Below are 13,674 nucleotides of genomic sequence, written 5' to 3' on the forward strand. Positions count from 1 at the left end.
TAACTCAGGATCTGTGATGAACACACAAATAAATGCCCTTATCAGAATTTGAACCCGGGACCTCCCGTTTCGCAGGTACTACTCACTACCGACTAGGCTAGGAGCTTGCTAGTAGGCCGTTAAACTATGAAGCACCACGCCATACATTTACTATGCAAAACAAATGAACGTTCCATACTGTTTCATAGTTAAAAAGTCTAAGTATTACTATTTTTTATTTATTTACATATATCTAGATCTTCAAATTAACATATTTTACCTCCACACAACACGATAACGGCAAATATCATATGACAAAGACGAAGGGACGACCGCGACGTCCATTAGTGTAACGCAATTTGTGGACGTCCCTCGTGAGCACTGTCGCGAATTTAATCGGAACACTCGAAACACGCATGAAATTAAATGACGCTTCATAACAAGCTTAGAAAATGTCGTGGTGAAACCTTCAGTTCTGAGTACTGGGAATTTGTTTTTAATGCCATTGGGATTTTAGAAACCCGATCTTGATTTGAAATTGCTCGTAGCACATCTCATGCCCACAATTATTTAATACCAGTATGTACAAGGGAGATGCGCTGTGCTTAATATCAAATTAAGTACAGTCTTTAAACATTGCCGCGCTTGGTTCGAAGGCCCTACCGCGAAAAACGAAATTCAAAAGTTCTTTATCTGCTCCTCTATTGCTCGAATACGCAAGAGCGATTGGCAGATAATATTTTTCAATAGTTCGATGATGGCAGTAGGCCTTAGTTGTTATGGATTTTGAAATCACACTACACGAGCTCGCTGGATCCCAAGTCGGGATAATCACGGCTTTGTTAAAGTCATATGCGTCATCGAATATCCATAACAGTATTAAGTCATTTCAGAGTAATCTGGGCACCTTTAGAGCCGCAAGAGTAGACGCTAATGAACGCTAATTAGCAGCTTGTCACTAATCGCAAACATGGCGTCTTAGAGTTGCGAGCTCAGGGTTTCGCTTTGACGTCAATATCCCTCATTATAGTACATAATGTATGTACCATCGCCCACACTGTTCACTGACAACGGGAAGGCGCATACATGGTATGTAATATTTGATCTACGTATGAAATACTATCTCTAATTCTGTAGTACTTACAAGTAAAATACATTAATAAAAACAAGCATTTGATTTATTCATTTACTTTTACTTACCCGTAATTTCCCATGAAAGCCTAAGCGAGTTGCTAATGGAAGGCCTGGAACATAAACCGGCAAATCCATGCATAAATTCTTTTCTTTTACTACTCTTTCAATACTGCCGATGCCGTAAACCCCGCCCTTTTGCGATTGAGAGATACTTACAAAAAACATTATTCTAATAAAGAGAAAATGTGGCCTGCCTTCTTTACATAGTGATTTTGAGGTTCCCATTTTAACTTTTCATATATATGTTGGGTGGTAAAAAATCGTGGGTTTAAACCTTGTTATTGCTATATAGAGCAAAAAAAAAATGGTTGACGAAAAGAATGCAAAACAATGACTAAAAATTCAGGATCCTTATCATAAACTTGCTTTACTTTGCATGCCGAAAATCTCCCCTCCAAAATTTCTGAACGCGCGTCTGCCATGGGCTCTTGAAAGTGATTTGTTTGCAAGTTGACGTGCAAGTGTATAGATGTAGTGTTTTTTGAAGTATTGCGAGGCGATGAATGGTGGTGGTATTTTATAAAACTATTGTAGTATGTAGTGTTGCGTACCTTAGCTAGTAAGTTGACTCTAAGTTGTACAGTGATTTGGCATATACTGTTAGACTGTATACATTTTGTTTAAATAAATAAAATAAAAAGAAATTTTGTAACATACCTTTGTTACGATATATTTGGCCACTTTGGCCGTCTATTTATTTGATGGGGAATGTACCTACACAGTTCATTTAAGCTTTCTACTTTACAAAAATACAATGTCCAGCATCTATTATTTCATAATTAGGCATCAAAGACAGCGTAAATAAACGCCATTTTCCCAAAATTGTCTCACTAATGTTTACAAATGCCCCAGGCGTCGCCGTGGTTCAATAAACACAGGTAATAAATAAGGAATATCCGCGGCCGAAAAATAAAGGAAGCGAACGAGAGGTAATCCTGCCTTCGGCGATCAATGAGCGACCTTGGCCGGATCTGTTTGGCACAAGTTGCGTAATAGAGATACGCCTCTCTCATACGAAAACGGGAATTTGTCGTTATTGTTAGCCAACGGCACTGTGTGAATACAGCATACTATTACGGAATCGTTGGAGTATCTATGAGAGTACCGTTGGTAAGAAGTGATTATGGTCAGCAACGAGCTGGTTGAAATATTGACTGCATGCTGCATGCTGCAAATCAGCTAAGTTTGTTAGAAAATCACTGCGCGACTTCATCACCAACTGCCTGAGATAAGTGATAGACCTACACCCCAGGCTAAAAGTATGGAAGCAAGCTTATATGACATTAGGTGTATTACCCGTCAATCCCGTTATGACGTCCTCTCAGACGTATCGTTTCTATCCGTCCACGGTGACATCCTGATAAACTCATAATTTGAAAGGTCTTTATTTACTATTAGTATTTATACACTTGACTTGGCATTTAATTCGATAATCCACTACAACTTTAACCAATAGCATTAGAAAACAACAATGTTCTCAAAAATGAAAGGGTTAACAGGAAAAAAGACAGCTCTTTTGACTAAAGTCCCGGATAGACGTGCGAGTAAGTTTGCGAACTTACAGCTCGACGACCTTTTTCGCTCGTGTGTGAGCCTAAGTACGCGTACTTTACAAGCGAAAAAAGTCGTCGAGCCATTAGTTCGCGAATTTACTCGCCCGTCTATCAGCCACTTTATATTTGGATATTTTTTAGTGATCTTATTTACCTATGCATTAATACGTAAGCAATACAAGCTGGTCGACAATTTCGGGCGCGGTGCAGCAGCTGAGCCTCTCCTTCCAAAGATAGCCGACGTATGGACATCGATATTCAAAACTTTTCTGCAGGTACCATATAAAAAGTTTTCCAGGAGTTTATCAGACCGAGCCACTATTCCATATATCTATGAGGCACTATTTTAGAACAAACTTTTTCATTTGGAGTAACTAGGACTTTTATATTATTCCAGTCTCTGCTATTACTTCTCTCAGGAAATTCATCCTTAGTTATTACATCGTTATTACATCGTATACAATGGCAAAACCCCAATTTTTATTTAAATACAACCCTTCAAAATAGAATTGGCCGGTATCACGCAAATTAAACTTTAAAAATCCATGTCCATTACAATTCGTCTCCGTCCCCGAAAGGCGAATAACCCCGGACAGCCGCACCAATTCCACATTCCGCCCCGTTCCTTGTACAAACGGCTCGCCTTCAATTCTCCGTCCGTCCGTCACCGAAGCCTCACTGGGACTTACAAGGCTCTGCACTAGAATGTTATTCATGTTACTCCTAACTTACAGGGTTCTTTTTAGATGTGGATCGCAGGAAAATGAAAATTTAGATTTCCTCTGTAAAACTCGCTCGTTCGTCCGTAAAAGGACTCATAAGTCTAGTGGTCAGTGGCGAATAACAAGGTATCCATGACAATTTTAGAGATATACATATATTTAGAGATATATATAGGCTAGACTTTTTTATTTCTCAGCCTATGTTGTTTCTCAAAGAGTTGTTGAACTATTTAGGACACTTTATACAAAACCTCATGTCTACAGAGAAAAAGTAGGTATCAGGTCAGGACCAAATATATTTACAAATAAATTAGCTAAAAATCCAGTGATTACTATCCATCTTTATATGCCTTACGATTCTACGAATAATTTTCGCTACAAAATAGAAAACACTACGGTCTACGGTCTCGGCTTTTGCCACATTAGAGCTAAAAAAACACTTAATTTGATTTAATATCGGGTATTTGAGATCAACATAATAATATCAAATTCACCTTGCCCTCTATCTGAGCCCGTAAATTTTAAGTGACACCGCTCTCGCCCGGCATAGTCATAATTGCACTTTATGTATTAAAATATAAGTACAAAGATAATATACACCGTAGATCCAACAGAAACAATGCCATGAATGTTTGAGCCTTAACATCGTCATGAAAAGTAGAACAATGCTCGTAGATAATGGGAGTAATTTCATCGTTAGCTATCGAAACTGCACAAAACAGTACATGCTCCCTTAATTACCAGGGCTAATCTGCCTGATCAACGCCCTGAGCAAATACAGGCCGCGTAGCCAACGTTACAATCGTTAACGCTGCGTAGCGTAGCGTAGTCATCTCTCTCTATCACTCTTCCAAATTAGTGCGATTGTGACAGTTGCGTTTCGTTCGCCACGGAGCGTGAACGATAGGCACGTTGGCTACGCGGGGCAGGACGTCCAGCGGCCGGTTTCCGATTTCAAATTTAAATAATTTTCGAATGCGACGTGCGAGGGAGACGCGGGGAGGTGTTTTAGTTTCGACATTATGGATCGCTGGCCAGCAGCAGCGTGCGTATGCTATTGAGGCGTTTCGTACTAAAGGTTCATTTAGAACTTTAGAACCGCAAGGCGTAAATTTTGCATTAATTTCGGAATATGCGGATAAGGTTGAAGGAGTGCGTATACAGCGAAGAACGACATTAAGACTTTTTGTGATTTACAAAAAAATAAAATCCGCAATAAGTATGTTTCGGTTTATGTTTTAGTTTTTTTTTTATCGGAAATCTGCCGCTGGACGGCCTGTTAGTATAGTACAGTTGACAAAACATATTAAAAAAAATGCGCGTATAGGATAGAACTTGAACGTCTTAATTAAGAGTTGTGATTTCAGCACCCTATATAATTATGAATGCTTTGGGTCGTGTGTTACATTTCAACGTAGCGGTAGGTATATGAGGCGTTGATCGATTCGTTTTTATTTTGACATGGCCATAGGCATTTAAATGACTTAGAACGAAGTCGGGTTAATGTACGGGTATTTTAGTTCATCGAATATTTTCTTGTATAACATCAGTAAGCTCGCTTTGTCTTCCTGTCCTTTCTTCCATCTCTTTCAAGTAAAGAATGTTATTACTATACTCCGACAATTGCCAGGACGCGCACCTAACTTGAATTTCCTTGCTGATTCAGCCTTTTCTTGTGACTCCCACAGAAACGAGATTTATTGGAATTTCCAATCAAATACCTGGATTTTAATATTCTCTGCGATATTTGCGATGGATACTTATTTCAGTCACGAGCTAGACTGATTTTGCAGGAATTTTATGTGATAAGACTATTTCAAAAGAGCGTCTTGATGAGCTGTCTGGCGGCTAATTCCTGACAGCAACGTCGGGCCACCAATTAGAGAAAACTAATCTATGTTTTTTAAACCTTAGTCTTACATAGAAAATATCCGTAACTCAGTAACAAACATTTGTGATAGGCACACAGATTACTATTATTTATTCATATTCATATTATTTAAATGCCCTTACCAGGTTTTAAGCCCGAGACCTCCTGCTTCTAGTCTCCTAGACGTCGAAACTTTTTTACACTGAAAAAATGATTATTATTGCATCCTATTTTTGTAGAGAAGTTACCGCTGCTGCATACTATGAAGACGCCCTCCCGATTGGCGAGAGATAAATTTTTTAGAGAGACACTGATCGTTACGTGATATTTTTATTTATTTTTCAAAGTGGATGATATATGATATGAGCGTAACGTGGAAGTGCAGTTGCAAAATAAAGATTTTTAGATTAAGTTATTAAGTAAATATGTATACAACTATACATACATATCTAATATGATCGAGATTAATCCAAACGAGCATCAAGAACTGCGTGAGTTAATTATAAACTGATGTATAAGTAAATATGACATATTCATGTACATACCTACTAAAGAAGGTGACCAAACCCTTTTATTTTCGAAACAGAAGTCTTAAGCTTTCGCGACCAACAACTCAAATCAAAATATTAAATAAAATTGTTTTATTTGTTTTATACCTAGCTGTAATAGCTGCGTGTTAATTGAAACCCAATGTGATGTACAATAGTTGTAGACATTGGGTAATCGGGCAACAAACGCTGGGATACGCGCACCTTTGTGCCGTCTTTGCAATTCATATAATAAACTGTTCACGGCATCACGGCCGAAGACATTTTCAATACAAGCAGAGTAAGTTTCCAAAAACAAATCCTTGAAATTCTAGCTGAGACAACTTAATATCTTTGTGCAATTTGTTTCATTGCCATCTAGTCGCTAGAGTGCGTTAAGTTTCGCTTAGTTTACTGTAACATTACCTTATCTATAATATGTATAGTTCTTAGTGAGTGCGTTTTAGGAGGTAGGTGCACGTCTATTGCAATATATAACTTATCATTTATATATACTATTATTGTACTTGCTTCTGTTATTTCTCCAATAAAGAAAATAAAAATAAACCTTCTGACAAATCATCATTGTCAAAACTCACTTACATTCGCAGTTATTTGGTGGGAAATTGTATAAGCTAACGTATTTCACGTCTGGCACTGGAATGTCCTGTTCCGTTCAAAATGTAAACACTCGGAGGATACTCAATACTACCTATATTTCGTGGATTTTGCCAGGGGAAAGGAAAATGTATTTTTAGTTATCATTCCTGATATATCTTCCTAAATATAAACTCAAAATATCGACACTACCTTTAGCTGTGTTTGTGATATTGTAAATATTTGTATCCGAGTGTGACGTCGTGAACGCTGCTCGCACTGTTAGTGCTTGAGAAAGGAGAACTAGGCTCTCCGAAACATGTCGCGGGAGTGACACGTGAGTTTAAACCATATAAAATTAGTTAAATGTTAGTATGTGTCACAACAGTTTAAATTCGATAATTACATCTACTTCCATATTTTCCCCTTTTTTATTTAATGGAGTATAATCTGTTAAAAATGTACGGAAATAATGAAAAGCAGGAATGTTAAGGCAAAAACCTCGACGCGTTTGCCTCGTGGAGTTAACATTTTATACAGACACCTACGACATATCTCGCCCAGTGAAGCGCGAAGATATTCGACTTGAGGGCCTACCGCGAACCAAGTTTGACGTGTTGCCTCTCTGTCGCACTTGTAAATTCGTACGTATGTGTGACAGGGAGGCAACACGTTGAACATGGTTTGTGGTAGGCCGTCTGACTCTGACCCTATGCGCAGGGCTGTTATAAGTAAATAGCTCTTATTAGTACGAACACTAAGAAAACCATTTCTAATAATCTTTTAATGTTATTATTCAACGCTTTGCTGCCTTTATTGCTTATAAACATTTATTACCTAAAGCAGATAGATATATACATGTATTATATAGTAAACACCCCTATAATGGAACAGACACCAGTTTTAGGATGGTATAGACAAATCCTGTAAAACAAGTATTTCCCAACGTTTTTTAATTGTTGGCAACATTTTACCATTAACAAGACCCAAAGAGTTGCTTAAGTTGATTTTTTTCAATGATATTTGTTAGTTTGAAAATCACTGGCGCCATACATCCCATGACTGAATCAAAAAACCATAGTTTTAATTGGTTAATAAATACCAATTGCAGTAGCTTTCATTAAATACATAGAAATCATAAAAGACGAGTTGGACATTAAACTTTTAAAGCATAAAGCGGTAGAAATTTTACAAATATCGGTGAAATATCAAAAATACTACAAATTTTCTCTTAAATATCCCACGACTGGTGCCGTTAACATATTATATATCTTTAATTAAATCACATCAAGGCAGAGAATCAAAACCACGAGAAAGTTTAAATTAAATTACATTTGGAGTCTTTTGTTTGCCACGTGCATTCAGATACGAATGTCTTTCTATGGACGTATGTATTTAAGTACGAAATGTGGTTTTCGTATGTGTTTTACAAAGTTCCACGAGGTACCTACAGGCTCAAAATGTTCACCTATAGAAGGTTTGCTCTGAACAGAATTATGTAGGTATATTTGACTTTACCAAACCGCGTTTGTTAAAAATTATAAGGATTTCCTGTTTCATATACCCAGTCAAAGCGACGGTAAAATTGTGATTTTGATTTGTAACAATGACATCATCAAATATAATAAAACCCTTTTATTTAAATGAAGATATAAATAAATATATATATATATATATATATATATATGTATATATATATATATATATATATACCGAGTCACATAAACCATGCAGCGTTAAGAGGATACAGGAGCTGAGATTGAAATATTCTTGGCGAATATATCCGTCTCGCTAACAGAAGCGGCTCCTAAAACTAGTGCGATAAGGACAACGCCAGGTTAGGCGAAAAATCCTGCGTAAAAATCTCAAAAAACGATGTTCCGTACTCGACTGTTCCTCCAAAACTCAACCAAATGTAACGAAATTTTGAGATCTAAATGGTAATACAATTATCTGTGTTGGGCTGTTTTGATTTTTAGGCTAATGGATGTCAGTTTTGAATACCATGCTTCTCTTTGCGGCCTAGTAAATTAGGCCCCGGCCTAGTAAATTTGAAGTGCACTAGCGCCTTAAAAAACAAAAATATCAAAAAAGCAAAACAGTCCGACACAGATATTAATAATAATATGTGTTGAAAAAATCATTGCTCTAGTTTCAAAAACCACGGAGGAAACAGTCGAGTACGTTTGTATGGAGAAATGACCACTCCCGTTGCCTCTTAAGAGGAAGAATAGCGGTAGAGCGACGAAATAACGGTACTTTATCTATGAAAATCCATTTCGGTAGAAAACGGTTTCCACTAACTAAATCTTATCATAACAAATCACTTTGATTATGATTGTCTCAGCATAATATATTCTAGGTTTACGAGTATAGGTTTCGCTTTTTTGAAAAAAAAATTGTTGATTTGCAAATTATGAAAAAAAAAAACCAGTTAAACCTAGTTTTTGATTGTATGAATTGTGATTCATACAATCAAAAACTAGGTTTAACTGGTTTTTTTTAATGTATTTTTAGTATGTGTACTAAAAAATTTAGAAGTGGAAAAACATTTTCTCTTAATGAATGAACGACTACGTGCTATGCTTCCCTCTTAAGTGGAAAATCAATTGCACTACTCACGCAAAACTAATTACAAATAAGTTCTACGTCATTTTCAAATTAGGCGATATGGATATTTATTAGACATGATTTATTTGTAATTAGTGGCGCGATTCTGACCACGCGGACAATAAGATAAGATAAGATAATTCTTTATTGTACAACCGTGTTACAGAGGTGTTATTTAATTACATGTGTAAGTTTCAACGGTAACCCAATTCGGGTATACAATATACACTTAAAACTAACTTAAAAGTAAGAAACACATTTCTATTAAACACATATCATATCATATCAATCTATACAGAGTATATGGTATCATGACGAATATAATTCAAAGAAATCCTTTAGAGAGTAGAATTCATTCTTAATAAGCCATTTTTTTAAACTACGCATAAATTCTATATCATCTAACATTTTTAATTCATCTGGAAGCTGATTAAAGACTCGAATGGCAGTAATATATGTGCTATTATCGTAAGTTTTATTTTTGACTAGAGGCAGTTTTAAATTGTACTCATACTAAGAGCTTATATATTAATTATTTAATTTGAAAACGAATGTAACAAACCATTATGTCGTTAACAGCACAGCTTTTTATTTCGTTACGTATAAATATATAAATTCCCGATATTAAATTATCTATGCTGACGTGAAAAATAGCCAAGTATACAACAAATTCGAAATGAAGCCATAGTTTCAAGTCAAGCAAAACCTAAGCTAATAAATAATGCTCCTTTTTTAGGGTTTCGTACCAAATCCTAAGGTTTCATGTAACTGGCGAAATACATGCGCCGCTAAAACGACCTTTCCCTCAGTTAAAAATAATAATAATCATTACCTCGTGCAAAAATGGTTAGAAAATCCTACTTCAAAAGATTTTATAAAAACTAAAATATTCGCAAGAAAATATTTTACTTTATTTAAATATAAAAAATGCCGAACGCGTAGTCAGACAAATTACTGCACGCTCCCAAGTGCCGGGGTTTGAAAATAATTAAAAACAACCCGCCATGGAAAGTGTAAAGCATTTCAACATAAAGCCTGCGGCATACTACAGGCAGACAGTGGGGAGCGCGTTGAAAGCATATCGGCCCGATTCGAAGAATGATTAAGACACGTTAAAGATCTTGGAAAGATCTGCAAAAGATAGATAACTAAACGACATGTCAAAATTGACGTTTATTTCGATTCCGCTGTGATCCCAATAAGATTTATCTACGCCCGATTGCCCGAATCGAGCTGTTTCTGTCAATTATACGACATACAAACGATATCTAAATGAGAACTTATCTAAACCAGAACTTATCGTTATTCGTTATCTTCTTCTTCGAATCGGGCCGTATGTCCCTACTAACTAAAAATACTGAGCATAAATTAGCTGCGTAATTAGGTATTTTTTTGCGTATACATCTAGCGTCAAGTAGCGTATGTATCAGTACAGCTCCTTGGCACTAGATGTCACAAGTGTTGCGACTCACGAAAAGTGTATTTATTGCTCTACAATTTACAACGAATACTACAAGCAGGAGTTGAAAATAGAGTTTCGGTTAATCCGGTTATAATATTGGCTGAAAATTGTTGAGCATTAGACTTTTCGTTCGTCGCGTCATCTATTATCGAGTAACAGTACTGATAAATCCACGACGAAAGTAATAAACGTTTTGATAAGAAAATTGATGTATGGAGTAAGCTTACTTATTTATCTATGCCAATATGCATCTACACTAAGGGCGTAACCATCGATACTTCAATGTGTCTAATACCGAGTTATAAATAACTAGAAGAGGCCAAAAGAAACAGCACAGCGAGACAATCGCATTTAGTGTGCTCCAGGCTTTCGCTTTACACCATTCCATATAGTAATGAAAGCCCTAAAATATACACGTAGTTAACAAGTCTACCTACACTGAGACACAAAGGTAAGGTCACCCTTGAATGTACATGAAATTCATACCCTTTTCATAATATATCTTCAAGAATGATAGGAGGCTCAGAATATGTAATAAACTGACATGATATATAATTGACATATTAAAGGTGAATAATATTTTCGTAATACTAAAGTGCAAACGATATCAAAGGGCTTTTGTTTATTATTTATTACAGCCATTATTTAGGTAATTTGAGCTGTATTATGTTTTAATCAGCAATTAGAGCCGAAATTAAATAATAGAAGCTAATTTTCTGAATTTATGTTGCTGCTGGGTTAATTATTATATTAACGTGCTGTAATAATTTTGCGAAATAATAAATAACTCGTCTTATTATTTATTACGTTTTTCTAATAATATTTAGAAGTCCGCAATTATTGAACTAGCGAGCAGGGACTTTCTAGGACAAATAATATGACATTGAATGTAACTGGCGTAGAAAGGAGGGTAATGTTTTCCATGTTATGTGGGAACGTTTGTATGTTTGTTTTAGTTGTTGGCGTAACACAGCAATACATATATGTGCTTATATCTCTTTATTAACTGTCGTTTATCTTTTTTTTTTTGTTTTCTCGCCCACATGACCTCAACATTAGTATTTTTTTGCCAAAAAATTCATTTTTGGTACAAGCTTTAATCGCTGACTAAACTTTTCTTTCCACAGGTAACTAATAAATAAATAAATAAATATTATAGGACATTATTACACAAATTGAGTAAGTCCCACAGTAAGCTCAATAAGGCTTGTGTTGAGGGTACTTAGACAACGATATATATAATATATAAATATTTATAAGTACTTAAATACATAGAAAACACCCATGACTCAGGAACAAATATCCATGCTCATCACACGAATAAATGCCCTTACCAGGATTTGAAACCGGGACCATCAGCTTCGTAGGCAGGGTCACTACCCACTAGGTCAAACCGGTCGTCAAACTAATACTCATCGAGACGATTCTACCAATCCCAAATACAATTACATACTTTGCGTTGTTTTATCACAGAGTTCCAATGGCCTCCTCGTGTCTCCATCATCAGATCAGCTCCATGCCATCATAATATTGCATTGTTGTCTTACATTGCATTTACATATGTACGCGAAATTTCAGCTCAATCGGAAATCGGGAAGTGGGTCAAATAGGGTATTTGACTATTAGTCAAATCAGTTTCTTTTTTCGAACTGTCAAAACGATTTTGCTACCATGGAAATTATATGGAACACTGGCATGTGACGTCACAATCAAATCAGTTACTCTTATTAGTTTTATACGGGTTTTAAATATCAAATATCAAACATTTATTCAGCAAATAGGCCACAGGGGCACTTTTACATGTCCATTTTTACAAACAATAAAAATTACAAAAAACAATTACAAATATGGAATCGATGAAATAATAAATACTTTATTAGAGATGTATACTGTCTCTAAATGTCAAATTACACAAAAAAATCAACAAATACTAAAATTCTTTAGAGATGTATAAGTCTCTAAGTGTCAGAGATAAAATATAAAAAAAAAGATATTAAATTATCCTTAGAGATGTAGAGGGTCTCCAAGGCTTGAATTCTTATATAAATAATTAAAAGACAAAAAATTAAATCAGACAAGAACCGAATGAAGTGTCTCACGTTAATGCCACTCAAAAGTAAAGTTACATACTTATAACATAACATTTAGCCCGTGTAAGCTTAAACAGACCGTTTTAAAATATAAATTGTGTCTAAAAATAACTGCTGTCTACGTTTCTCTATTAATCTGCTGGTGTAAATACAGTCAAATACCCTACTAACTGTCTGCTTTGTACGCTTTTTAGGGTTCTGTAGCCAAATGGCAAAAAAAACGGAACCCTTATAGATTCGTCATGTCCGTCTGTCTGGCCGATTATGTCACAGCCACTTTTTTTCTTGAAGGTCGTATCGGTTCGGAGATACTGCGGGCGACAGTTCAGTCTACAGTATTAAGGAACTTTCTGGAGAAACGCACACTCACTGTGAAAAAACTCTCACTGTAGTTAGTTATTGAAATTAGACCCTCATTTTAAAGAAACTAAGGGATATTTTACTTTTATCCAAATCGGCGGCAGTGTACAAATGACAAGGTTGAGTGGAAGAAGTGAGGCGAGGCCTTTGCCCAGTAGTGGACACTAAATTAGGCTAAATTTCTATAAAGAAAAGTAGCCACTGTATGTAATTTCATGATTTCTATAGTAATCTAAATTGTATTATTTCTTATTTAATGCATTTTAATTATACGATGTAATGTTTTAACATGATGTGTCCCGCCGAGTTTCATGCCGGTCCACATTGGGATACCCTCCTTCAATTGAGGGAGGATCTAAATCTTCTCGGGTCAGAGATGTAGGGTTAGAGCCGGTGTAGCTTTATTTGACGTTCATAAGCGCATTGTAATATGCCTACTTAAATAATAAACTATCTTTATCTAAAAAAATGACATTACTTTGCAAAAATGTTCCCTATTCTAACAAAGTCTGCATTTGCTAGAAGACAGTATATCGCTCTATCTGCAAAACTATATAACCTTATAGATAATGCAATTGACTTATTTTCCTCTACAAATAAAGAATGTAAAACTAAAATATTAAACTGGCTTAAAACTAAGAACTACACAGAAATAGAATATTTCACCAATTCTTTCCAACTTTCTTCTATACTATAGTTTTATGCTAACA

The 13,674-nt window shown here is 35.7% G+C and overlaps 1 protein-coding gene across 1 annotated transcript in view; it reads right to left on the reverse strand.

Moving 5' to 3' along the window:
* The window catches only part of LOC133520741 (uncharacterized), a 409,169-nt gene that overhangs the window by 157,890 nt on the left and 237,605 nt on the right, over nucleotides 1-13,674 (reverse strand). The window lies entirely within an intron of this gene.

The sequence above is a fragment of the Cydia pomonella genome, chromosome 8, assembly GCF_033807575.1.
Source record: "Cydia pomonella isolate Wapato2018A chromosome 8, ilCydPomo1, whole genome shotgun sequence".
In the NCBI taxonomy this organism is placed as follows: domain Eukaryota; kingdom Metazoa; phylum Arthropoda; class Insecta; order Lepidoptera; family Tortricidae; genus Cydia; species Cydia pomonella.